We start from the raw sequence: 24,909 nt of genomic DNA on the forward strand, positions 1-24,909 counted from the left end.
CACCCGTCACCCCGCTTGCCTCCGGGACGCTGACGGGCTGGACTCTGGCGTGACTCCGGCGGTGATCCGTACACGTTTTGAGGAGGCATTCCACGATTTTAGTGGCCAGTCATTAACAGATGACACGGGCAGGCATCTGTTTGTCGATAAATATGTCGCCAACTTGTTGCCAGGAATAGCTAGTCGCCTAAAGGCCAGTGAGAGTTCATGGACTACCCCCTCTCCGGGTTCTCTTTTAACTATGGGTCAGTATTATGAACGTCAGGAATTAGAAGCGAAGGCTAACGAGGATAAGAAGACTAGGGAGTTAAAAATGAAGGTTATGTTAGCTCAGGCTTATGGTTCGCCTTCTAGAGGTAATGATAGAGGTGGATGTGGGTCTTATGGTCCGACTTTTCCTCCTTATGCTCGTTCGTCTTTGTCTTCTGACCAGTGTGCGTACTGTAGGAAATTTGGACATTGGGCTGCTAATTATCCGGTATTGCGTGCTCCGCAGTATCCGCGGGGATGGGGACAAATGAGACCTCGTTCAGGATATTCAGGGCCTAGATGTATTTTATTATTCTGAGTTCAGGCATACTAAACTCGAATTTCTACCATATTCTCTGAGTCTCCTAGGATTATAGAATGTAATAATTCCAGCAGCCCATTCTGGCCTATGGAGAACAGGTAGCCTTACAATAGTGAAAAACGAAAATGGCTGTAATTCACTATTAGGACATGCCACACACATCAGGGCTTGTCCTACCTTATGCTTACAATGCACCCTGCCGTTGGGCCAACCATAGGGGTGACTAATATGAAGTTAAGGGAAGGTTTAGGAACTGGCAAGTAGGTGCACTTGCCCAGTCAGCATGACAGTACCAGACGCTGTTTTCAGTATTTTCCGAGGCCTGGAGCTGTGTACGCCTCGTACGATTGAATCGTACCCTGAACGCACCGTGTCAAGCATCGCCGCCTCGATCAACGCAAGCTCTGCGCCCAACGACTCGTACCGACGGCGTCAACGAGCCGTAGCTCGCACCGTGACAGGAAGGTACCGCGACACACAACGCTTCACAGGTCGGGACAACGCGCACACTGCAGCGGAGGTAGAGTCCGAAGATCGCACCGGAGTTGGGTACGCATCGTACTGCCCGACTCGCACCGCTTTCAAAAACTGTACGACTCAAGCTCCCAAGGTACGGCTTGTACGCTGCAACGTAAGCTGATCGCACCGCACCAAGCACCGTCCACCTAGATCAACGTGACTCTGAGCTCACGACCCGCATCAACGACGTCAAAGAGCCGTAGCTCGCACCGTCACCGGAGGACAACGCGACGTACAACGCTTTCTTTTTGCACCGCATCGTTCGTGACAAACTCTTCAAGTAAAGGTACTGTGTATGACTCGCACCGCATTGTGTACGCATCGGACCGGAGTGTCCGCTGCGCTTGTTAGACTCTTTTTGGGCATTTTCATCACCGTGAGAGCCGGACAAAGGGTATGAATTGTACAAAACCCTAAAATACGCATTTTAGCAAGAACTCGTCATTCCTAAATAGTACTGTGGTCATTTTTGACGTTATTTTGGGCTTGTGATACGTCTTATATAAAGTTAACTATTTTTGATACAAAAACTAGTGTTTGTAGTGTTGTCACTGAGTTACTGTATGTGTTCACAAATGCTTAACCTACAACGCCTCTAAGATAAGCCTTGACTGCTCGCGCCAAGCTACATAGAGGGTGAGCAGGGGTTATTTTGGAGGGTAATCCCCTTGTCCTGACTGGAGGAGAGGGTCTCTGCTTGTCACAAGTACCTACCTGTGCCAACCAGAGACCCCCAATTCTAACACCGATGTAGGGCAAATGGTTATTCCACCAGTACATATTAGTGTCAAGGAGGGTGCTTCATTGCCACGCTTGCCTCAATACAAAATTTCTCAAGTAGGTAAAGAGGCACTTGTACATGATTTAATTGAAGTGAGGGTTGTGGAGGAAGTTTCTTACAATATTTTCAACAGTCCTATTCTTCCCATTTTGAAAAAAGATACTGACACTAGGATTTACAGATTCATCATTGATTTGCGAGAAGTTAACAAGATTGTAGTACCACAATACCCAGTGGCTTCTGACATGACATGACGGTTCCTCCGACAGCGACTAAATTTACTGTAATTGACCTTCTTTTTCGATTCCTATTCATCCTGATAGCCGATATGGTTTCACTTTGAATAATCGATCGTACAGATTTTGTAGCATTCCTCAAGGGTATGCTGAAAGTCCTAGTATTTACAGCCAAGCACTGAAAAGACAGCTTGATTCTTTGCTGCAGTGTCTAAATAAAGGCGGTGTCTCAGGATCTGCTCTAAAATGGCTTAAGTCCTTTTTGACTGGACGCAGTTTCCAGGTTAGGTTGGGTGCTCACCACTCCAGAGACTTGGAGCTACAGCAAGGGGTGCCTCAGGGCTCGGCTCTGAGCCCCACGCGATTTAATTTGTACATGGCCCCGCTTGCAGAATTACTGCAGGATTTCGGCGTGGGGGTCGTCTCTTATGCGGACGACACCCAGTTGCTGATCTCCCTATCACAGTCTCCAGATTTGGCTGCCTCTAATTTTAGGGCGTGCATGCAGGAGCTTGCCTCCTGGATGGATGTTAATGTTAAAAAAGCTTATATAGCGCATGGCTACCCCAGCGTCAGGGCGTCCCAGCGCTAGCAGACAATTTGAACAAAGCCACTTAGCCCCAGGAAAAGACATGTGGCATTACCTAAAAGCCTTAAATAGAGGGAAACAGCCACGTTTTAATTTGCTTTCTAAATGCCAAGTAATTGTTTATAGCCCGCACCTCCGGGGGGATCGAATTCCATAGTTTCGGAGCCAGATACCTGAAGGAGCGGCCTCCCGCTCTGCTCCTTCTGATTTTAATGGTGCAGGCAAGGTGGAGGTCCGCTGAACGGAGGGCACGTGTGGGTATATACGAGGAGCACAGACTTCGCAAGATAGGGGGACCAGAACAATGGAAAATTTTATGTAGTATGCAGAGGGCCTTAAACTGGATTCGTTGTGTCACCGGTAACCAGTGTAAGCGCCGCAGAATGTGAGACATATGACAGTATTTAGGCAGCGCAAACAAAATGCGGGCCGCAGCATTTTGGGCCCTATGGAATCCGTTAATAACTGACCGGTTGGAGCCCAACAATAGAACATTGCAGTAATCTAGAAGTGATAGAACAAGGGCTTGGACAATGGTCTGGCGTACAGGAGGATCGAAGAAACCCAGAATAGGTTTAAGCGACCGTAGGCGTCCATAGCATACGCCAGCCACTCTTTTTGCGTGTGACTCTAGGGAAAGTGAGTCATCCATAGTCACACCCAGGTTTTTTACTTCCATCTTGGGGACAGGTGGAGGACCCAGGGTGGAGGGCCACCAGCGATCATCCCATTTGTGCGTTTCCTTGCCGATCAAAAGTACCTCCGTTTTTGAAGAGTTCAACTGCAGGCAGTTCATGGTCATCCAGCCAGAGATGGCCAGAATGTCATCTTGAAATTTGGCTTGATCAGTTTCGATGTCATTAGAAAAGAAAAAAATCAACTGCGTATCGTCCGCGTAGGAAGTTAATTTGATCTTACGTTCTTTGGCCAACACTGCCAAAGGGCGGACGTATACGTTGAATAACGTGGGGCTGAGCACTGACCCCTGCGGAACACCGCAGCTCAATGGAAACCTGCTAGACGAGAACGGTGGTGCATGGACCCGGAAGGAACGGTCAGATAGAAAAGACGCGAACCAATCCAGGGCTCCATCTCGGACTCCGATCTCCCATAGTCTTCTAAGTAAGATTCTATGGGAGACCGTGTTGAACGCCGCACTCAAATCCAGCAGGACCAGAGCCGACGTGCCACCCAGATCTTGTGTCGCCCTGAGTTGTTCAGTGATGGCCAACAGGGCGGACTCCGTACTGTGGTTAGGCCGGAATCCGTTTTGTGATTCATCTAGAATTCCATTGCTCTCCAAATAATTGGTCAAGATGTCATTCACATGTGCTTCCGTCACCTTGGCCAAATAGGGATAAGAACTGCTTGAAATTAAATGGCAGCAAAACGGAGGTGATGGTGGTGGGAGGCAGCTCCTCAAGCTGGTCGACTCAGTGGTGGCCCTGCAATGAGGCTAAGAATCTGGGGGTTTGGGTTGACCCGGATCTTTCTTCTGAAGGACACATAAGAAGGGTAGTTGGCAAGTGTTTTGCTGTTCTGAAATCGTTACGTAAAACACTGGTTCTTCTACCCACTGGGGCAAGAAAGACCATGGTACATGCACTCATTACCTCACGCCTCGACTATGCTAATATTCTCTATCTAGGGGCTACCATAAAGAGTCTTGGTCGTCTGCAGGTTTTGCAGAATGCCGCAGCACGGCTGATTTTGAACCAGCCCAGGAGGGCAGCCTCTAAGAGGGCTCTCAGCGCATTACACTGGCTTCCAGTTAAGCAAAGAGTGGTATTCAAGTCCTTATGCATGTGTCATCGCATCCTCAATAATGTTGGTCCCTCCTATTTGAGTGACCTGGTTACCGAATACGTGCCCAGGAGATCGTTGAGGTCCAAAGGAACTGGGCTAGTGGTGATCCCCAACTTTAAGAGGGCCAGGATGGGTGGCCGCTCTTTTAGGGTGAGGGGCGCTCAGGATTGGAACAAGCTCCCACAATACTTTAGTCTGGAAAGCTCTGAGAGCACGTTTAGGAAATCGCTGAAAACCTTTTTATTCGCTGGCAGCGAGTAGTGGATTTACTGAGGAGTCTTTTGCTGCTTCCTTCTCACCCAGCGCGGGGACACGCCGAGATGGCGTAACCATTGCGCTCTATAATTTTTTATTATTATTATTATTCACTTTACCTGAAGGAGTGGCTCTCATACAATATGTCGATGACATCTTGTTGGCAGCCGATACGCCCGAACAGTATGAAAAATTTACTTTGTCTTTACTTTCCTTTCTTGCTTCACACCACCATAAAGTGTCACGGAAGAAATTACAATATTGTAGACCGAAGGTTACCTACTTAGGTCACCTTCTGTCTAAGGAGGGGCGTGCACTTACACCAGATAGCATTCAAGCAATATTAGATACACCAGTGCCTTTTAGTCAGAAAGGTGCATTCATTGGTCTTACTTCTTTTTGTAGGCAATGGATATTAGGTTTTTGACATATTGTTAAACGCTTGTTGGCACTTTTGACGAAAGACACTCCAGTGCCCCTACCATGGACGACTGAATGCCAGAATGCTTTTCATCAGTCAAGCTCTTTGTTCTGCACCAGTGTTAGGTACTCCAGATTACACGAAGGGTTTTACACTCTATGTACACGAGAAAGATGGGTGTGCATTGTCAGTTTTAGTACAGACACATGGTGACAAGCAGCGTCCCTGTGCGTATTTTTCAGCTGTTCTTGATCCTGTTGCTCGCGCATTACCTGGGTGTTTCCGTTCAGTTGCATCAGCAGCTGTGTCCATACGTCAGAGTGAAGGATAGTTTTGTCACATAAATTGTTGGTGCTAGGACCCCATGCAGTATATGCCCTTTTGAACCAGACTAAGACGCAACACTTGACTAGTGCTCGCCTGACAGGATACAAATTGACACTCTTGGCCCCTCATATTACCCTAAAGAGGTGTGCGACTTTAAACCCAGCTACTTTTGTCGTGTATTTCTATAGGTTCTGAATCGATCCCCCTATTCCTGACCATATTCTGGTTAACCTACCTAGCTAGTTAACTAACAGTCAGCCCATGAGGCAAGAAATCCCCCATGATGCAGATACCGTTATCTGACGCAGTCACACTACGGCACAGGAACGTGTTATCTGATTAGGTCATAACGCTTGAGATCTAATTAGACAAGCGACATTCCTCCAGCCCCTGATAAGGCATACGACGTTCTCATAACAAATCAAACCTATGACAACCTGGATAATCCGTGCGGCCATTGTTTTGATTTCACAGAGAACTTTAGTAAAGAATGTGCTAACGAGCAAGTCGTATGACATCTTTATTGACGTACCTATGTCCATCCTTACGTCAATCCCGGCACCTTTAAGGTATAAATATTGCCGACCTTGTCCTATGCAAACACACGCGTGGTGACAAGACGGAGCAGCCATACTTGCCGAAGCAGAGAGCAGAAGCAGACCCCGCAGGCAACAGCCCCGCCTTCCTGACGCGCTGAGAGACGCGCTGCTATCTCAAGCCGAGAGACCCAGCACCGGCGCTTCTGGGCAGCCCTCGCAGGCAGCCTGGAATATCGAGAGCAGAGAAAGAGATACCATTCCTCATTCATCCTAAATTCCAGGTACAGAACTGAATAACCCCTCCTAGAGAATTCTTTAGTTATTCACTTGGCAAAAACAAACTTAACTTAAACTGTAACTTTCTATTCCCGCCCACGCATTAGACTTAGGTCAGGTACACGGGGTAGGCGTATTTAGAAACACCAGTTGAGTACGTTTAGTCAAATGTATATGTGTATGTAAATATATTTTAATCATTTTAAACATCATATGGCTCAGAAACCATACCAATGTTTTTACAGTATTATTTTATACTATTGCTTTTAATGTATGCACTTTACTTAACTATAAGTATTGCAATAATATCGATCCATTTCTCTTGTACGAGAAAAGAGACTGATCAATAAATAACATCTTTTATTGAACACGCCCGTCTCTTCCTTTTCTCTACATTCTGATGAGACTAAGAATGCACGTACTGACTGAGTAAAATAATTGCCTTGTGCTCACACGACTCTTGAGATTGACTCTTGATTAGGGGAGAGCAAAGTTGTCATGTTCTATGGTTGTCAGAAACTAAATCCCTTCTTGTCTAATCAGGGGAGTTAATCCTTCCTTGAACATTCGAGAAAGTTTCTAGCGAACTCTGAGCTTAGCTGGCAAACCCAAAAATTAAGTCTAGTATCGACAGTAGTAGACCTAGTTAACGTCTGGTCTAGGCCTTTACTGCTGTAGGTACTATTCCAATGCGCAGAGCCTATTGGGAAAATAGGAGCTACACTACATGGCGCCCAACGCGTTTGGAAAGGGCGATAAAACTAACGTAAGACATTTAGAGTAACTCAGTCGTGCTTTCTCACTCAGACCCCTTTTCCCAAATACTCCAAAGACGTCTGGAGTGGGTGAAAGGTTATTGTATCCTCCAAAACCTCGCAGGAGGGAACTCCTATGTATGGTTCTTGGTCTAGTCAACGTTGAAGGATAAAACAGTTCCAGAATATTGTGCATCTAATCTCTGTTTCCATAAAGAAACCTGATCTGCAAATAAACATAATACCATCCTGTCAGCAAAATGGACAGCGATGAAGAACGAGAGGTTACTAGATTAGCTACTGAAATAGCAGATGCTGATGCTACCATGCAAGCAGCAGACGCGGATATAATACTCATTCCGGTCGCCAAAAGGAGATCTATAACCTTAAAACTTATAGAAAATGGACTGACACCTAGAGGTGGCACAGTCATATTCGTAATCGAGGCACACGAATATCGGCAGACAGAGGTATACTATACATGAATACATTTTCCAGCAGCTAATACTATAACAAAGTACTTCCACTATTACAAAGTAGAGGAACCTCCTAATGAGTACACTCCTTTCGAGGAGGTGGAAGTACCACTCAAATTCCAAGAGCATTTGCTCTTATTTGATGGCGCCCTAAAACATAATAATCACATTACAAGGCTCGGTCCTTTAGGAAGACCAGGAGCAACGTGGCCGGTCTTAGCCGGATACACACCATATCCAGACATCGAAAGAATGCCTGCAGCAGAGCTGTTAATACAGCTAAAACAACTACTAAAAATTCACAGACAATTAGTTCAGTATGTAATGCGGACTTCAACAATTCAGCCAGCGATTAAACTTCCACAGCTGACCCCTCACCAGGGGAACACAAATAAAATTACACCACAGAACATCCAATCCTGCCTAGGTAAAGTTCCAGCTAAACGGGAACAGATACCATTCTGGTTGGCACAGAAAATTACCCAAATAGAGGCGGTGTTTCCTGACACCACCCCGCTGGAAAAACACAGGATTCTGACTATATGTCTCCCAATGGGAATCGCACCACACATTGAGGACTGTGACACTTGGGGTACAGTCTTTGCTTCCATCTACACAAAAACGCACGGTGTTCCATCCATTTCGGTAATACCAGATGTGCTAAAACAAATTCAAGATGAATACGGTCCAGAACCTGCTTTAACTCTTGGTATGAAATTACTAAAAGACTTCAAGCAGGTCTCGGCTATATTACTAGCCAACATAAAGGGTGAAGCAGCAAACGTGGCGATCCGCCAGAGGTTAAAAGAGACAGACATAGCAGACCAACCAGCTGAAATTGCCAGAATCATAGAAAAATCCTATGAAGAACTAGGCAGAGATAGTCTAGGTGGAATACCAGTAAAACCGCAACTGACTACAAGTCCAGAAAAAATGTTTTTAATAATAATAATAATTCACCAAAAAAGAACTGGGATGGGAACAAACAATCCAATCCAAAAGAAAAGAAATTCCAGTCCAGAGGAAGGTCTCCTAGGCGAAGAGAGAAATCTCCAAACCCGAGACAAAGGTCACCTCAGAGTGAACCCTCTGGGAATAGATATAACCTTAGAAATAGGGATAATATTAAAAAACCTGATAGATATCAAGACATTGATACACGTCCCTCTCAATCTTTTCAGAATTCCTCGCAGAAATCGGAAAGAAGAGGACGATCAGAAGAGCACGCCAAGTCCAAAGACAAGGAACCTGCTCAACTGAAAAAGAAATCACAATTTCCAAAAAAGAAGGTAGCCAGTATCAAGGTAGTTAACAATGCCGAGAATACTGAGGACACAACTGAAAAACGGAGAATGGGCTCAGACAATGCTAGACAGCGCAGCAGAGGTGAGCATAGCTCGCAAAGTCCTTATGGATCATCTGGAGACAGTGGACACGAATGAATACCTTCAAGTGGAAACTGCAGATACCAGAGTTAGCAAGCCCCACAAAATATACGAGATAACATTACGTATAGAGGGAGATAAGACTAGGAAAATAAGGGGACTATTTTGGGATAACCTCTCAAAGGGTTATGACATACTTCTAGCTGAAAAAGACTGGCCACCAGAGTTTGTCAGGAAGTGCCCTCATGGCGAAGAAGTAATTATGCCTGCCTTCTCGAATCAAATCCCGATTCATAAAAAATACACACTTGCTAGAAAGTGGGCAGTGGCCTTAGCACCTGCTTTATATAAAAATCATGTAGGATGGGATGAGGATTCTCCTCCTCACAAAATCCAGTTAAAATCACAACCAACTGCACAAAGGCAGTACCCAATTAAGCAAGAAGCTAAAAAACAAGTAAATGAAATACTAGATCAGCTAGAATACCAGGGGGTGATTGAAACTTGCACCTCACAAATGAACAACCCTTTGTTTCCGGTCTCCAAACCAGACAATTCATATCGTCTAGTTTTGGATTACCGACACCTTAACACATGTTGCAAAACTTTTGCAGTGCAAAACTCACACAGTGCTGCACTAATGAATAACATAGTGCGCAAAAAATACAAAACAACCTTGGACATCTCCAACGGATTCTTTTGTCAAAAACATAGCACCAGAGAGCAGATATTTAACAGCTTTCTCAGTAAATGGCACTCAAAAACAATTCTGTCGGTTAGCCCAGGGGTACAAGAATAGCCCGGGGGTATTCTCAGCGAGAGTAACAGAATTACTACAACAATATGATGATGAAGCATTATCTTATGTCGATGACATTTACTTAACAGATGATGACTTGGAAACTCACTTGAAAAGAGTGAACACCATAATACTTGGTTTCGCTGCAGAGGGTTACAAATTCAACTTCAAAAAATCCAGAATTGCCCATCTGAAAATCCAGTACGGAGGATATGAATTATCAAGTATTGCATGGTTGACAGTCTTTTAAGAACTAGAAGAATTAAAAAATCTAAAATATGAAAAGACGTATCCTCTGCCAATCGACATTCTGCCTCTACGACATTACGCCTGTGTAATCTATACAGACGGACATGCTCAACCCTCCGTTTGGGGAGAACATGCATACAACCCCACATGTGAGATCACAAAAGAAGTGTGGCGCGGAGGTAAACTAAGACCTCTATTAACAAAATCACACTCAGTAGAAACAAATTCAGAAATGCAAACTGAAATAATAGCTTTGAAAATGGCGCTAGATAATGCGGATCGCGAATTCCCGACACTTATAGTGTCAGATTCATATTTCTGCGTCAAAGCATATAACAAGGATTTGCAGACATGGATTCAGAACGGTTACAAAGATGACACAGATGCACCAATAAAGCAGAGACTTCTCTGGGAACAAGTAGCTCTTTTAAAGAAAGAACTACCAAAGACTCACGTGACTCACTCACTGAGTCATCAACGTGATGGCGTTCACGTTGTGGGGAATTCATTGGCTGAAACAGCCGCAGCGGCAGCCACTAAATCGGCTCCCGTAGATCGAAAAAAGCGTACATTAAAATACATTGACGGTGAAACATTGCTGGCGGTGAAAACGTCATCAAAAGGCGACTGCTCAGCGTTACCGATCAACTATCCACTCAATTATACATACATAATCGATGCAAACTCCGTCCCTTTTGCTCGAATCCCTGGAGTGGGGGATAGAGTGATTCCAAACATGGACAGGAGACACTTGTTAATCGCAGACGCATACATGGGCGAGGGTCACAGACACCTTAAATTAAAAGATTCTCTGGAAGAATTACAATCACGGTACTGGTGGCCAGGCATGAGCCTGCACTACACCATGTTTGTAAAAAACTGCCCAAACTGCAACAGAGATCGCAGAGGGGAGAGAAGCAGTTTAATACCTCGTCGAATCACGGCAGATAACATCACCACTAAAAAGAATGGCTTGCGATTAACATATACAGGCTAGTTCCCACTTATAATGTAGATCCACAGCACTCGGCTGACGTCCGGACTGTTATACAAGATTTGCGAGTCTAAATGGCATATACGCTAAGAGCATGCTACGTTCGACCATTTTTTTCTTTTTCTCAGGCAATCCAGCCTGGGGGGGGAAAGAATGGCCAAATGAGCACAGCCCAGCGGGAATCTTCTCACTTCCTTCCTGAGGGTATGGGATGGTGTAAAGAAAAAACCAAGACAGAAAGCAATCTATAATAGAAAGGATATTAGGTTCGGGAGCTGGGTGGGTCAAACATCTAATAAGTGTCCAACGTAGTCTAAATAACTTGCCAAGAAATTCTCTGAAGGGATTCAGTCCGTACGAATTATTATTCGGAACTAGGATGTTGATCTCTGACCTTGATAGTCAGACTTCAGTGGTAATAGAAAAAAGCTTTGATGTCAAAGACCGTTTGGCTATTTTGCAGGACTTAAACAAAACAAGAAAAGACCTGAGCAACATACAGTTGAAACAACAGCCAACAACCACTGAAGAATCACCACCTGTCCCAGCAAGACCTGTCTGGATTCCAAAAGTCGGGGATCTAGTCAGGGAGAAGATCGCGGTAAAGAAGGAATTTGAGCCTTCTTACAGAAAAGCAGTTCCTGTCTTGTCTGTCAACGGGACAAGATCAGTTGTACTACCGCCACTTGCTGGAAAAAAGGAGAACCGAGTTGTATCAATCGACCTGGTAAAACCACAACATGTGGCCAATAACAAACAGTAGGCCAAGTGGACTCCCAATAAGTAGCAGAACACCAAGGTTTGCTACCAGTACAGAGGTCCTAACAAAGAGGCTCATCACTTTCGAAACGCCTACAGAAGAACAACAAGGACTATGCAACAATGCAATAGAACTTAGACCTCTGAAAACCCAAATAAAGACATTTAGCAGAGACACACCAATCTATACTGAAGTACCAAGTGAAAATGCAAAAAACAAAAATCCTGAACCAATTGGAACAATTGACAGAACTGCATCCGGTTACTTCATCAACTTCGATGATTCCTCTGAAGGCTTCAGCGAACAAAAGACACAGCCATCATCAAAATCCTTTAAAGACAAAGCGAAGGAACTTTTGAAACAACTAAAAGAAACATATCTGATTTCTCCATGGATTGAATTTTGGGTGGGTTTTGGTGCATTTATCCTCATACTTTGGCTCATCATGGTATTTACTTTGGGACGCTTCATTGAGGGAAAATATGCTAAAATGGACACAGCAAGTCAGAACATCAACTTGGTCCTCAAACCACACACATCTTCACACGTCGAGAAACGAGAACTTTCTTCAGAACTTTCTTCAGCCAACTTCACAGCAATTCCAATACCTGGTGGGGTAGCCTGGGACAACACTGACTATGAAATTTATGGTCCGGTCGAGATCCTGAAATATCCACACCAAATTAAGATCTCTTTGAGTGACTTTGCGAAACCAAACTCATTTGCTGATGATTGGGACTTTGAAAGTATAAACAATATGATGTCTGACTTAGTAATGTCTGCTAAATTTACAAAACATGATTATTTGCAAGGTTCTACAAATTATGATAGTATGTATTGCTATAACCACTATGGTAACCATTTCTTGCATAAATCTGCACAACCTAGAAATGTTTTAAATTTTAATCAATGGGAACATTGTGCTACACCTCCAAAAGGGAGCTCTAGAACCGTTTATGACAAATATTCATACTTTCAAGGTTTTAACACTAGTAATGCTGAAACATTTTATTACAAATTGTCAAACAAGACAGGGACCAAAACCATGATAACCAACACAAAATTGATTTATTCTGATTCATTCTTTGAAAAAATGAATACTTTTGGATTCGATTATTGGGACAAAAATGTTGATTTGAAAAGTGTTTGGGGCACAAAAGAATGGCAAGTACAGGGTTTAGAAGCTTTGTTTAGAGCCTGCATGATCCCAGAACAAATGATATTTTTAAATGACACTGTTCAACAAACCACCTGTCTTGGCTTAGCCAAAATCAAAGATTTAAATAACCCGTCTATTCCAAAGCCAACAATGTTTAGCAATAACTCTGATACAGATGAAGGAATAGACATAAACCATATACTTAACCAAAACAGAACAAATCCTGATTGGAAACAATGGTTGATCTGGCCCACAGATACAAATAACTGTCAAGATAGATTCCTGAATAAAACACAGGGTTTCAAAATGACCAGGCCAGACCCTAGATATCCCCAAAGACATCATCCAGGGATAATAACAACCTACAGTGTGGGCAAATTATGCCTTCAATGGCTACAAACTTCCACACTGCCTGAAATTAAGCAACACCTAACTTTACTTACTGATGGTGCTGACTTGCGTGATTTCATAATGGGACCACGCAAACAGCGTCAAAAGCGTTTCATAGCAGCCTCTGTATATGCAGCATACAATGAGGCCTGGAAGGTTACTCAAATTGAGACAGCAGAAAGAATACGGGAAATTGACCGTATCAATTTGGAAAAATCACTTTCTGTAGTGGACAATGGGTTAATGACTCTGTCCTCCAGAATATTTTCATTGGACAGCATTGTGTCTTCAGCAATCGATATATTATCGCAAGACTTACTGTTATTACAACATGGTCAGTCACAATTGCGCTCTATTGTACAGCTTGGCTGGACGTTACAAAATCTGCGTTCAGGCTATGTGCCTTGGCGTTTAATCAACACAACGTCACTATTCCAAATCTTTAACCTTACTGATAGACAAATCGGTATGGCGCAGAAGGGTGCTGATTATACAATCTTGAGCATTGAAAAACTAGAAAGATTACCGTTGACAATGTCAGAACGACCTGTCAGTGAATGGATAATCCACGGAATCATAAATATTCCAATCTCAACCTTCAGGTTTCAATACTGCCAAAAATATATACAGGCTGGCATGTACGAAAAATTGGGAAAGGGGTACCTTAAAACAACTTGGAACCTGCCCTATTCACATGCATGTGTCAGTAACAAAGGACAGAAAGTGTTTCTTAGTGGCAACAATTGTGCTATGTAACTAAGCGGCACGCTTCTGTGTAACGGTATTAGTTTGCACGGAGCCTGTGAAGGGAATTCATACAACCTTTCATGTCACCAGCAAGGCGCACCTGCAACTGAAATAGAACCATTCTTTCAAAGACTCTATAATGGGAGTTACATTCTTATTGTAGACCGCAGATGCTGTAGTCTTATGCCCGGGACTCCTTATCTCGTCACTACGACGGCGAAGGTCAAGTGCTGTGGACGTTCTTTGTTCCCCAGCTCCTTTCCAGACAGGGAGGCGAGGGCATGGCCCAGTTTGAAAATTACTTCTATTCGAATAGACACTTTAAGCAGAATGAAAACAGTGCTTCTTCAGACGCCTACAAGGCTCACGTCATCTAAAGAAACGTATGATCTACAAGTCGCAAGGACGACTGCAGAGATACATACATTATTATCAACCAATTCCCCCGTACATTTCGCGGAAATCCTGAGCGAAATCTTAAATATTTCTGATACCACTGGGGTCTCAAAGGTATTTAAGACAGTATTTTCAAAACCGTATTTATTAAAAGTTCAAGCAGATCAAGTGTACAGCACCCCAAGAGCAGGGGAACACGACAATATGCAAAGTACAGTAGAAAATACGTATGGCTCAAACTTTCGATTAACCCCTACCCGCCCCCGTATCCCCCCCACAATCCCAACAGTACCAACTACCCACCCCTTATCCCACCCTAACCCGATGCACGTGATCACAATTAGCTGCAGAAGACAAGAGAAAACACACTAAGTGTCTTGGAGCTATCCGGGCCCCGAGGCTTCAATCATCAGACAGACCATCATCCGTTACAATGGGAGGATCTAATGTCAGGTCTCTGTAGTCCGCCCACCGCTTCCAGATCTTGTAATGTTTCCTAGGGCAGCCCCTGGCCTCAAACACCGGCTTTTCCAGCCCCATGAGGAAGTCTAAGCCCGCCTTCCAGGCGCCAAGTGGGGGGGCACGGTCACTCTTCCAGGCCCTCGCCAGGTCTCTCTTGGCCACAACAAGGCCCAACAGCAGGAGATGGCGCTTATAGGCGTTACCACCCACTTGATCTAGGACATGAAGAAGACCCAACCTAGGTGTACGAGGTAGCTCCCACCCCAGCACCTCCGACAGGCAGTCCCACACCCCACCCCAGAACCGGACCAGGCCCACACATGACCACACAGTATGCACTAATGTGCCCCTCTCGGCCCCACAGCGCAGGCAATCTGGGGAAGCAATAAGGCCCGCCCTCCACAGTCTCTCCCTGGTGTAATAGGCCCGATGTAGGTATTTAAATTGTATGAATCTCAACCGTACTGCAATAGCCGCACCCCGGGGGGATTCCAGCGCCTCTCTCCAGTCATCCTCATCCAGCGGTCCAACATCCATCTCCCAAGCGGCCTTCAGCGACACCAGGGAAGAGGAGCAGTGAGTGACCAACGATTGGTAGATTTTCGAGACTTTTTTATCCCCAAGGTCTCCCATGAACAGCTTAGCCTCAACGGGGCTGAAGTCTGGAAGCTGGTCCAGCTCCACTAGGCTCGGCGCCAGCGCATGACGAAGCTGTAGGTACTTAAAAAACTGGGTCTTGGGCATCGCAAACTCACCGCTGAGCACTTCAAAGGACTTAAGGGAAGTCCCGGTAAGTACGTGACCAAGCGACGAGATCCCTATGGAGTCCCAGCCACCAAACCCTTGCAAAGAAGCCAGCGCCGGGAGTCGCCCGTTGTGCCACAGCGGAGTTTCGGCCGTCAGCCGTCCCCACCAACCCATTCGACGTAGTGCCTGCCTCCAAATCAGGAAGACCACTTGTGTCGCATGTGGCAGCGACTTCCGCCGCCCCGCTGAATACAAGAGGGTATGGAGCGTGGCACCTCCCATCAGAAAATGTTCCAGGGCATACGCCGGGTCGTCGCGGCCCCCGTACCACCACTCATTCAAGACCAGCAAATGAGAGGCTTGATAGTAGGACAATATGTCTGACGTCGCGAGGCCTCCACAGTACGTGGACAAAAAGCAGGTCCGCAGTGCCACCCTAGAAGCACCCCCAGCCCACAAAAACCGGCCTAATAGGGAGTTCACACGCCGGAACCACTGCGGGTCTACTCTGTATGGATGGTTCTGCAGTTGGTAAAGTAGTCTAGGGAGGGCCACCATCTTAAAAATGGCAGATCTGCCATAGATGTTCAGAGGCATGCGTGACCATGTCTTAACGTCGGATTGAACCCTGTCCCACACCGGTTGTATGTTACGCTCCCAGGCAACAGCGGCAGACTCCGACAGGAAGACTCCGAGATACTTCAGGCCACCAACCGCCACCTGCAGATCCACTGCCCAAGGAGACACCTCGCGCCGGCCCCCCAACAACCAGAGGGTCGATTTGCGTGGGTTAAGGTATAGTCCCGAGACTTCCCCAAACACACGCATTATCTCCAAAATACGCGGTCCTGAACGATCCAGGTCTGTCAAAAAGAAAAGAACATCATCCGCTTAAGACAGTATTTTCGATGGCATTAACACCATTCAAAGCCATACTGGGTATTTTTCCAGATTTCGTCCATTCGATTTTTGGCGGACTTCCCTTGATCCTGGGACTAATTGCAGGAATCCTATTCCTAGTCCTTATTTTTCGTTATGGCAACCCATGTCACAGAACAAACTCTCACGACAATGGAAGACACGATCCTAGCCATTGGATACAGGGACCGGATATCAAAAATCCTGGGACTTTCCCGGCTTAGAGACCTAAACATGACTTGGTTTCTATCATTTCGACCAATGTGGCAAAGGTGTGTTTTACCTGTACTAAGGTGTTTGCTATGCGGAGAAGAATGCGTGTTAGACACCTGTCTGACGCTACAATCGGATGCGCCGGTGGATGCAGATACACTGTTGGTTCCTACCAAGGTTCACGCACTGTGCTGCCCTCAAAGACTGCCAATTCTGATGACGGCATTCCTGGAATCTTCACCACTGCGATTGAAGAGTAGTGAAGTTCAAGATGAAAGCAGCATCGAACAGGTACGACCTTCTGTCAGCAATGCAAATCAGAATGTCAATGCAGACAATCATGCGCATGAATGCATGGTTACACCTATTTCCGACTTAGTGGAACTTTCCCATGAAGCTGTTGACAGTTTTTTCGAAAGCCTGAATGATATGATGTTCTCTCCGGAACAGAAATAGAGACTTTTGAGTAAACTCGCACACGGCGTTCCCTGAATCCGGCCTTCAACTTAAAAAATAAAGTCACATGAACAATTACAATCCAGTTCACGGACAGCAACTTTTTTCAGCAAGCCCTTAAAATATTTTTCTATATATTTTTCCCCGGGACACTGATCTTCTGCTTAAAGTAAGAAACTATTCCTAGAGAACTAAGATTTCTATTTTTTTTAGATACTTTATAGACTTTATATAGACTTTAGCTGCCCGCTGGTATGTTCACAATATATTTTATGTGATGAAATGGTTTCGACTTTTTTTCTGTATAGCCATATTAAGAGCCATTTCATGTGTATTTCTCATATACCAAAAAGCAATAATGCATAACAATGCTTGTTTACTTTTGCATTTAATTCATAGCTTAAGTGCATACTATATATATGACTGCAATTTTTCAGTATATTTGAAAATTTCAAAATGCATTTATGTATTTTGGGGTGGTAAGGTATACACTATACTCTATAGTATGTTGTACTATGTTATACTATGCATAGATTAGTAGATATGACCATAGTTAGCGTGGAGTGGGTGTCGTGTATTTCTATAGGTTCTGAATCGATCCCCCTATTCCTGACCATATTCTGGTTAACCTACCTAGCTAGTTAACTAACAGTCAGCCCATGAGGCAAGAAATCCCCCATGATGCAGATACCGTTATCTGACGCAGTCACACTACGGCACAGGAACGTGTTATCTGATTAGGTCATAACGCTTGAGATCTAATTAGACAAGCGACATTCCTCCAGCCCCTGATAAGGCATACGACGTTCTCATAACAAATCAAACCTATGACAACCTGGATAATCCGTGCGGCCATTGTTTTGATTTCACAGAGAACTTTAGTAAAGAATGTGCTAACGAGCAAGTCGTATGACATCTTTATTGACGTACCTATGTCCATCCTTACGTCAATCCCGGCACCTTTAAGGTATAAATATTGCCGACCTTGCCCTATGCAAACACACGCGTGGTGACAAGACGGAGCAGCCATACTTGCCGAAGCAGAGAGCAGAAGCAGACCCCGCAGGCAACAGCCCCGCCTTCCTGACGCGCTGAGAGACGCGCTGCTATCTCAAGCCGAGAGACCCAGCACCGGCGCTTCTGGGCAGCCCTCGCAGGCAGCCTGGAATATCGAGAGCAGAGAAAGAGATACCATTCCTCATTCATCCTAAATTCCAGGTACAGAACTGAATAACCCCTCCTAGAGAATTCTTTAGTTATTCACTTGGCAAAAACAAACTTAACTTAAACTGTAACTTTCTATTCCCGCCCACGCATTAGACTTAGGTCAGGTACACGGGGTAGGCGTATTTAGAAACACCAGTTGAGTACGTTTAGTCAAATGTATATGTGTATGTAAATATATTTTAATCATTTTAAACATCATATGGCTCAGAAACCATACCAATGTTTTTACAGTATTATTTTATACTATTGCTTTTAATGTATGCACTTTACTTAACTATAAGTATTGCAATAATATCGATCCATTTCTCTTGTACGAGAAAAGAGACTGATCAATAAATAACATCTTTTATTGAACACGCCCGTCTCTTCCTTTTCTCTACATTCTGATGAGACTAAGAATGCACGTACTGACTGAGTAAAATAATTGCCTTGTGCTCACACGACTCTTGAGATTGACTCTTGATTAGGGGAGAGCAAAGTTGTCATGTTCTATGGTTGTCAGAAACTAAATCCCTTCTTGTCTAATCAGGGGAGTTAATCCTTCCTTGAACATTCGAGAAAGTTTCTAGCGAACTCTGAGCTTAGCTGGCAAACCCAAAAATTAAGTCTAGTATCGACAGTAGTAGACCTAGTTAACGTCTGGTCTAGGCCTTTACTGCTGTAGGTACTATTCCAATGCGCAGAGCCTATTGGGAAAATAGGAGCTACACTACACTTTGTTACCATATTCAGCGACTCAGTCTCAGTCAAAGGAGTCTCATGATTATGTATGTATGTATGTATTTATTTATTTGTTAAGCGCGGCTGCCACCCAAAGGGTATCCTGGCGCTGAGACTGCGTCTGTGCTACAGGCAGGACTGCCATTACATTTTTCTTGGGAACAAGAACGTTTTAAGGTCCTTTTTGAAAGAGGGAAAATCTTGTCTGCTCCTCAGCGCCAGCGGGAGTGTGTTCCAAAAAGTAGCAGCCGTGAAACCAAACGCCCGACCGCCCATCCTCACTCTATTGATCCTTGGGACCGTCACTAAAAACGCAGAGGAGGATCTTAAGGATCTAGTGGGGCAATGCCAAGAAAAAAGATTTTGAATCGGCGTCGGCCCCTGTCCATGCAGGGCCTTAAAAACAAGACATGCTGCCTTGAACGAAATTCTCTGCTGGACAGGTAGCCAGTGAAGATCAGCCAGTGCTCCAGTGGAGGAGGCAGATCGAGGACGCGCTAGGGCCAGCTTAGCTGCCATATTTTGTATCCTCTGAAGTTTTAGAATTAGAATTTTAGGGGCCCCCAGAAGTAGTGCGTTGCAGTAATCTAAACGACTAAGAATAGAACTGCGCACTACTTCTGTTCTAGCCTCTTCAGGGAGAAGTGGTAAAATCTTGCGTAGGGCACGGAGTAGGCCCATACAAGTTGCTATGGTTCTGTTCACCGAAGCATCAAGCTGCAGGTTGAATTCAAACAGAACTCCCAGATTACGGGCCGACTCAGCGGCCTCTACCGTACCAGGAATAGATACAGGCCAAAAGTCGTCCGGAAGCAGGCGCGGTGTACGGTCTAAGGAACAATGAACCACTTCCGTTTTTGAGCTGTTAAATTGGAGCGAATTCGCACACAGCCACTCGGCTGTAGCCGACATGCAGCGATGAAATGTGTCTATTGACACTGCCTTGGCGCCCTCGAATGAGAAAATCAACTGGGTGTCATCGGCATAATTGATGACCGATATGCCGAATGACTTTATCAAAGCGACCAAAGGTTGAAGGTACAAGTTGAATAAAATCGGGCTGATCGCCGATCCCTGAGGGACGCCTTGTTCCACACGGTGAGTGGCAGATTGATAAGGTGGTAATGCCACTGCCTGCTGTCTGTCACTAAGATAAGATGTAATCCAGCTCAAAGCCAGGCCAGTTACTCCTGTCGCCTGTAGACGGCTCAGCAATACTGCATGGTCCACCGTGTCGAACGCGGCCGATATGTCAAGCAGCACTAACCCGTAGATCGTCCAACACGGCGACCAATGCAGTTTCCGTGCCGTGCCGAGATTGTATATTCCTTACTGAGGAACAGACAAAGGGTCGCTTCGAATTGCAAGATACGCGCCTTTTAGATGTAGATGGGGAACTGTGGGTTGATGGGTCTTGTTTGAAGTTACCAGATGGCACGACCTCAGCTGCAAATGCAATTACGACACTTCAGACAGTAGTGGAGACAGCTCGTACACCACAGAAGTCAGCTCAAGCAGCTGAGCTAATAGCTTTGACACGAGCGTGTGAACTTAGTACTGGCTTGTGTGTGAACCTCTATACAGATAGCCGCTATGCTTTTGGAGTGGCCCATGATTTTGGCTTGCTTTGGAAGGAAAGATGCTTTCTTACATCCCACGGGATGCAGATAATGCATGGAGAACTAATGCATAATCTTCTGACTGCACTGACATATCCGAAGAAAATAGCTATTGTTAAGTGTCGCGCACACAAGAAAGTGACTGACAAGACAGGACAAGGTAATGCCTTTGCAGGTCGCATAGCCCGTGAGACTGTGATGCAACAAAGCACTACATCTATGTATGTAGTGTAATCACAAGCTGAACGTTGGCATGACGCTAGACAAGAAGTGCTAGATATACAGATATCTGCCTCTGTGGAAGAACTTGAGCAATGGGCTAAAGAGGGAATATTGGATGATGAGGGCTGTTGGCGCAATAAAGAGATGGATACGTGGAAATTGCCTATAGCCTATTTACAGGCTGTAGTTTGTATGGCACATGGGCCGGCACATATTGGAGTCTCTGCAATAACGAAATTACTTACGCAAGTTTGGGAGCATCCAGAAATTTCCGGCACAGCTAAAAGGACGGTACAGTCCTGTTTCATCTGTTGGCAGTACAATCCTGGTAAAGGGACACAAACTCCTACAGGAGGGTTTGCTACACCAACTGCACCTTTTGAAGTTTTGCAAATGGATTACATCTAACTTGAACGCTGCAACAACTTGAAGTATGTGCTAGTGGTGGTATGTGCCTTCAGTAAATGGATAGAGGCATACCCTACAAAGGATAATACTGCTCTCACCACAGCAAAGGTGCTTTTAAAAGAATTCTTCCCTAGATTTGGTGTTTGCAAACTTTTGTGGAGTGACAACGGACCTCATTTTATTGGGCAAGTTGTTGAGTATGTTCTGAAAGGATTAGGGATCAAACAGAAGTTCCATGCAGTCTTCCACCCGCAATCAGCAGGACTAGTGGAAAGATATAGTTCTACTTTGAAGCTGAAACTAGCGAAAATACTGGCTTCCACGTCTTTGAAATGGCCTGATGCGTTGCCCTTGGCATTATTGTCTATTAGATCGTGCCTCATTCACGATCCGGGCTTACACCATATGAAGTGGTATTTGGGAGACCGATGAGCATTTGGGGAGTTCCTAAGCCACGCCCCATACATGATGTACCATGTGTTCTGATGAGTGACTATCACTGTTGACTGACAGTTTGATTTCTATTCATCAACAGGTTCGAGAAGCTCTTCCTGACAGGTCCAAAGGTGAGGCCCATAAACTCCGATCTGGTGACCACGTGATGGTCAAAGTCTTCGAGAGGTCGAACAGCTTGGAGCCAAGGTGGCGAGGACCGGAACAAGTGCTCCTAGCCACGAGGACAGCGGTTCGAGTGACGAACAGGAAGAATTGGGTTCATAGTACTCACTGTAAGCGAGTGTTGCCTACTTTGGTGGAACCTGCTGTGCTGACTGACCATCGAGATATCCTGGATACGGAGAAAAACCAGGCCATATCACCTGACGAATCTGAGAAAGTCTTCCCGGATCACACGATCCCTGAAGTATCCCGATAGTAACTGAGACCACGGAAAGAGTCTGAATTGTTGAAAGACTGGTTGAGCTACCGTCCTGGGTTTGTGAAACGGCTCTGATGTGGCATGGAGGGATCAGTCCTACATATTGACACCTGTCTTGTGACCCTCGGTGAAGAAACCAACGGCTGCCCGGGACTTTAGAGCTCCAATGATTGATTCAACAACGAAGTGATTATGTCTGCAGGGAGATCAACTGTTGCTGAGATCTGTAGCAAGATCATTTGTGCTGTAGGATTTACTGTTGTTATGGTAGTTGGAGTAGTGACAACCTGGTTTGTTGAGATAGTGGCTCCTGCTCGGCAGCTGCTGATTGCGACTACCCCAGTACCAGCTGAACCTCATTACTTTACGCTTCCATATCATGAGCAAAAGCATCAACAATCCTACTTGAACAACACGTTTATTCAGATGCAGCATCACACTCACAATGCCACGAATACCGACTGTTGGGTGTGTGGGATGATACCTGCTCACCAGAAGAAGGGAGGAACACCTTTTATTCCTCTTCCCTTTTCTCACAATGGTTCTTGCCAAGCCTGGCTTGCACTTTTATTTGCTTCTGTAAAGGCCAACATCTCAAGGATGACAGTAAGTACTTTAAGTTTAAGTTGTACAACGATATTTCCAAGAACAGAAATAAGAGGACAATAAGTATTGATGAATTGGACCAGACCAACACAATATGTTGATTTCAATTTGGGCTTGTTTTTCTTTGTGGGTGCTGCATTAAACAGCAGAAAGATCAGGCGATTTACTAGAGTTGTGGAAGCGCTTACCAATCAGACAGCTATGGCACTTGGGAACATTACAAAAGAGCTGCAAGTTGCGAGCATTATAGCACTCCAAAATCGTATGGTTCTAGATGTGATTTTGGCTGATTGAGGTGGTGCATGTCGCATCATCGGTAGTAGTTGCTGTGTTTACATTCCGGATCACTCTCCTTCAGTGTTTGATGGAATCTCTAAACTGCATAAGATTGCTGCAGAAATTCATCCAGAGACTGGTACATGGACTTTCTCAAGCTAGTGTTGGACAATATTTGTTAGCTGGGGCTGGAAGCTACTGACCATCCTATGTGTAATACTAGTGATATTATTTACATGCTGTGCATGTATACAATTTGGACCCATGCTTTGCTCCGTTTGCATCACTACTTGTACACCTGCTAAGAGGAATGTTGCAGAAATAAAAGCCCAACAAATGCTGAATAAAGAAATTACTGAAATAATGTTAATACACATACAGGATGCATATTTAGATTACCCCAAATGAACGAATGTCTTCAGCTAATGCTAAAAGGGTCGTCTGTTGTAATTTGGCAGCGATCGGGGTTAGCATCTAGCTGAAGCCATCTTGTATTTTGGCAGCCATCTTGTCTGCCATGTGCTACCATGTACTCTGTCCTTCCTTACTGTTGTTTGCTCTTGTATTCTTCCTGTGAACAAACTATATTTAGCTTCTTCTACTCTGCACATGCTCAGTTGAGCTTGCAGCTGTCCATGCAGCTGTCTTTAGTTTGTAACTGTCAGGATGTGTTTACTAGAAGTCGCCATTGCTAGCTCCTCCTTCCTGTTGACTGTGCATTTTCTGTATGACCTTAAATGTACATAAAACCTTCTTTTTGTACTTGTACCGCCTTCTTTTGAGCCCCTGTGTGGGTATAAAAGGTCCATGTTCCTTCTGGTCAGTGTGCGACTTCATACACTACAGAAGGGTGTTGTGTGAATGTAGTTCCACCTCATGAGGTTAATACTTTGTTTTATATTCCAGTTTCTGTGCCAACTTCTATTCTATTGGTCTGAGGACTTGTGCAGAGAAGGGCGAACCCCTAGCACTGGTAGGCCTTGCTGAGGCCCACCACGACAAATTGGCGCCCAACCAGTGGGGCTCATCGGTGACTCGGATGCCTGAAGGAGTGGTCGAAACAAAGGATTGGAATCTCGCTTTGGACGGTTGCTGCCCGAGGAGACCCGCGTCTTGGCAACCACGGGGTTTTTCCTCTCTTTCTGATCTGACCCTCCAGGTGGTGCCGGTCCTCTACTGAGATCTCTTCTATTGATTCACCGTGCAGTGACCATTTGGTCGATTAGAGAACTTAGCAGTTGGAATCTGGACACCAGGGATTGGTAAGAGTTGTTTTGATGCGGCACTTGCTGTTGGTTTGACATTTGGAATTGGTACGGTCGTTTGATGCGACGCTTGCTGTTTTGGTTTGGTATTTGCATTGACCAATGATTTGGGATTTTGAGACTTGGTAATATATAAATTGCAATTTATATAGGCAGGTAATGGGGAGAATTTTCTCTACTTTGAATAAAATTTGAACGGCACAACTTGATTTAAGTGTTACTTTATATATAATACTGCATATATTGCACTATTTTTGGCATTCCTGTTTCTAGCACACTTCATAGAATTTGTTGCTTTTGTGATGGTACCAGTTTGAGACTTGAGGAGACACAACCGCCCCCCCCGGAGGGGACGCCTAATAGGGATATGTATATTAAATATGGTATTTCTTCTATAACGTACAGCACATTATGGAATAAATATACTAGCAAGGATCCGGAGTTGCGTTTGCCTATGCATGGG

This window comes from Lissotriton helveticus, chromosome 5_1, assembly GCF_964261635.1.
Source record: "Lissotriton helveticus chromosome 5_1, aLisHel1.1, whole genome shotgun sequence".
In the NCBI taxonomy this organism is placed as follows: Eukaryota; Metazoa; Chordata; class Amphibia; order Caudata; family Salamandridae; genus Lissotriton; species Lissotriton helveticus.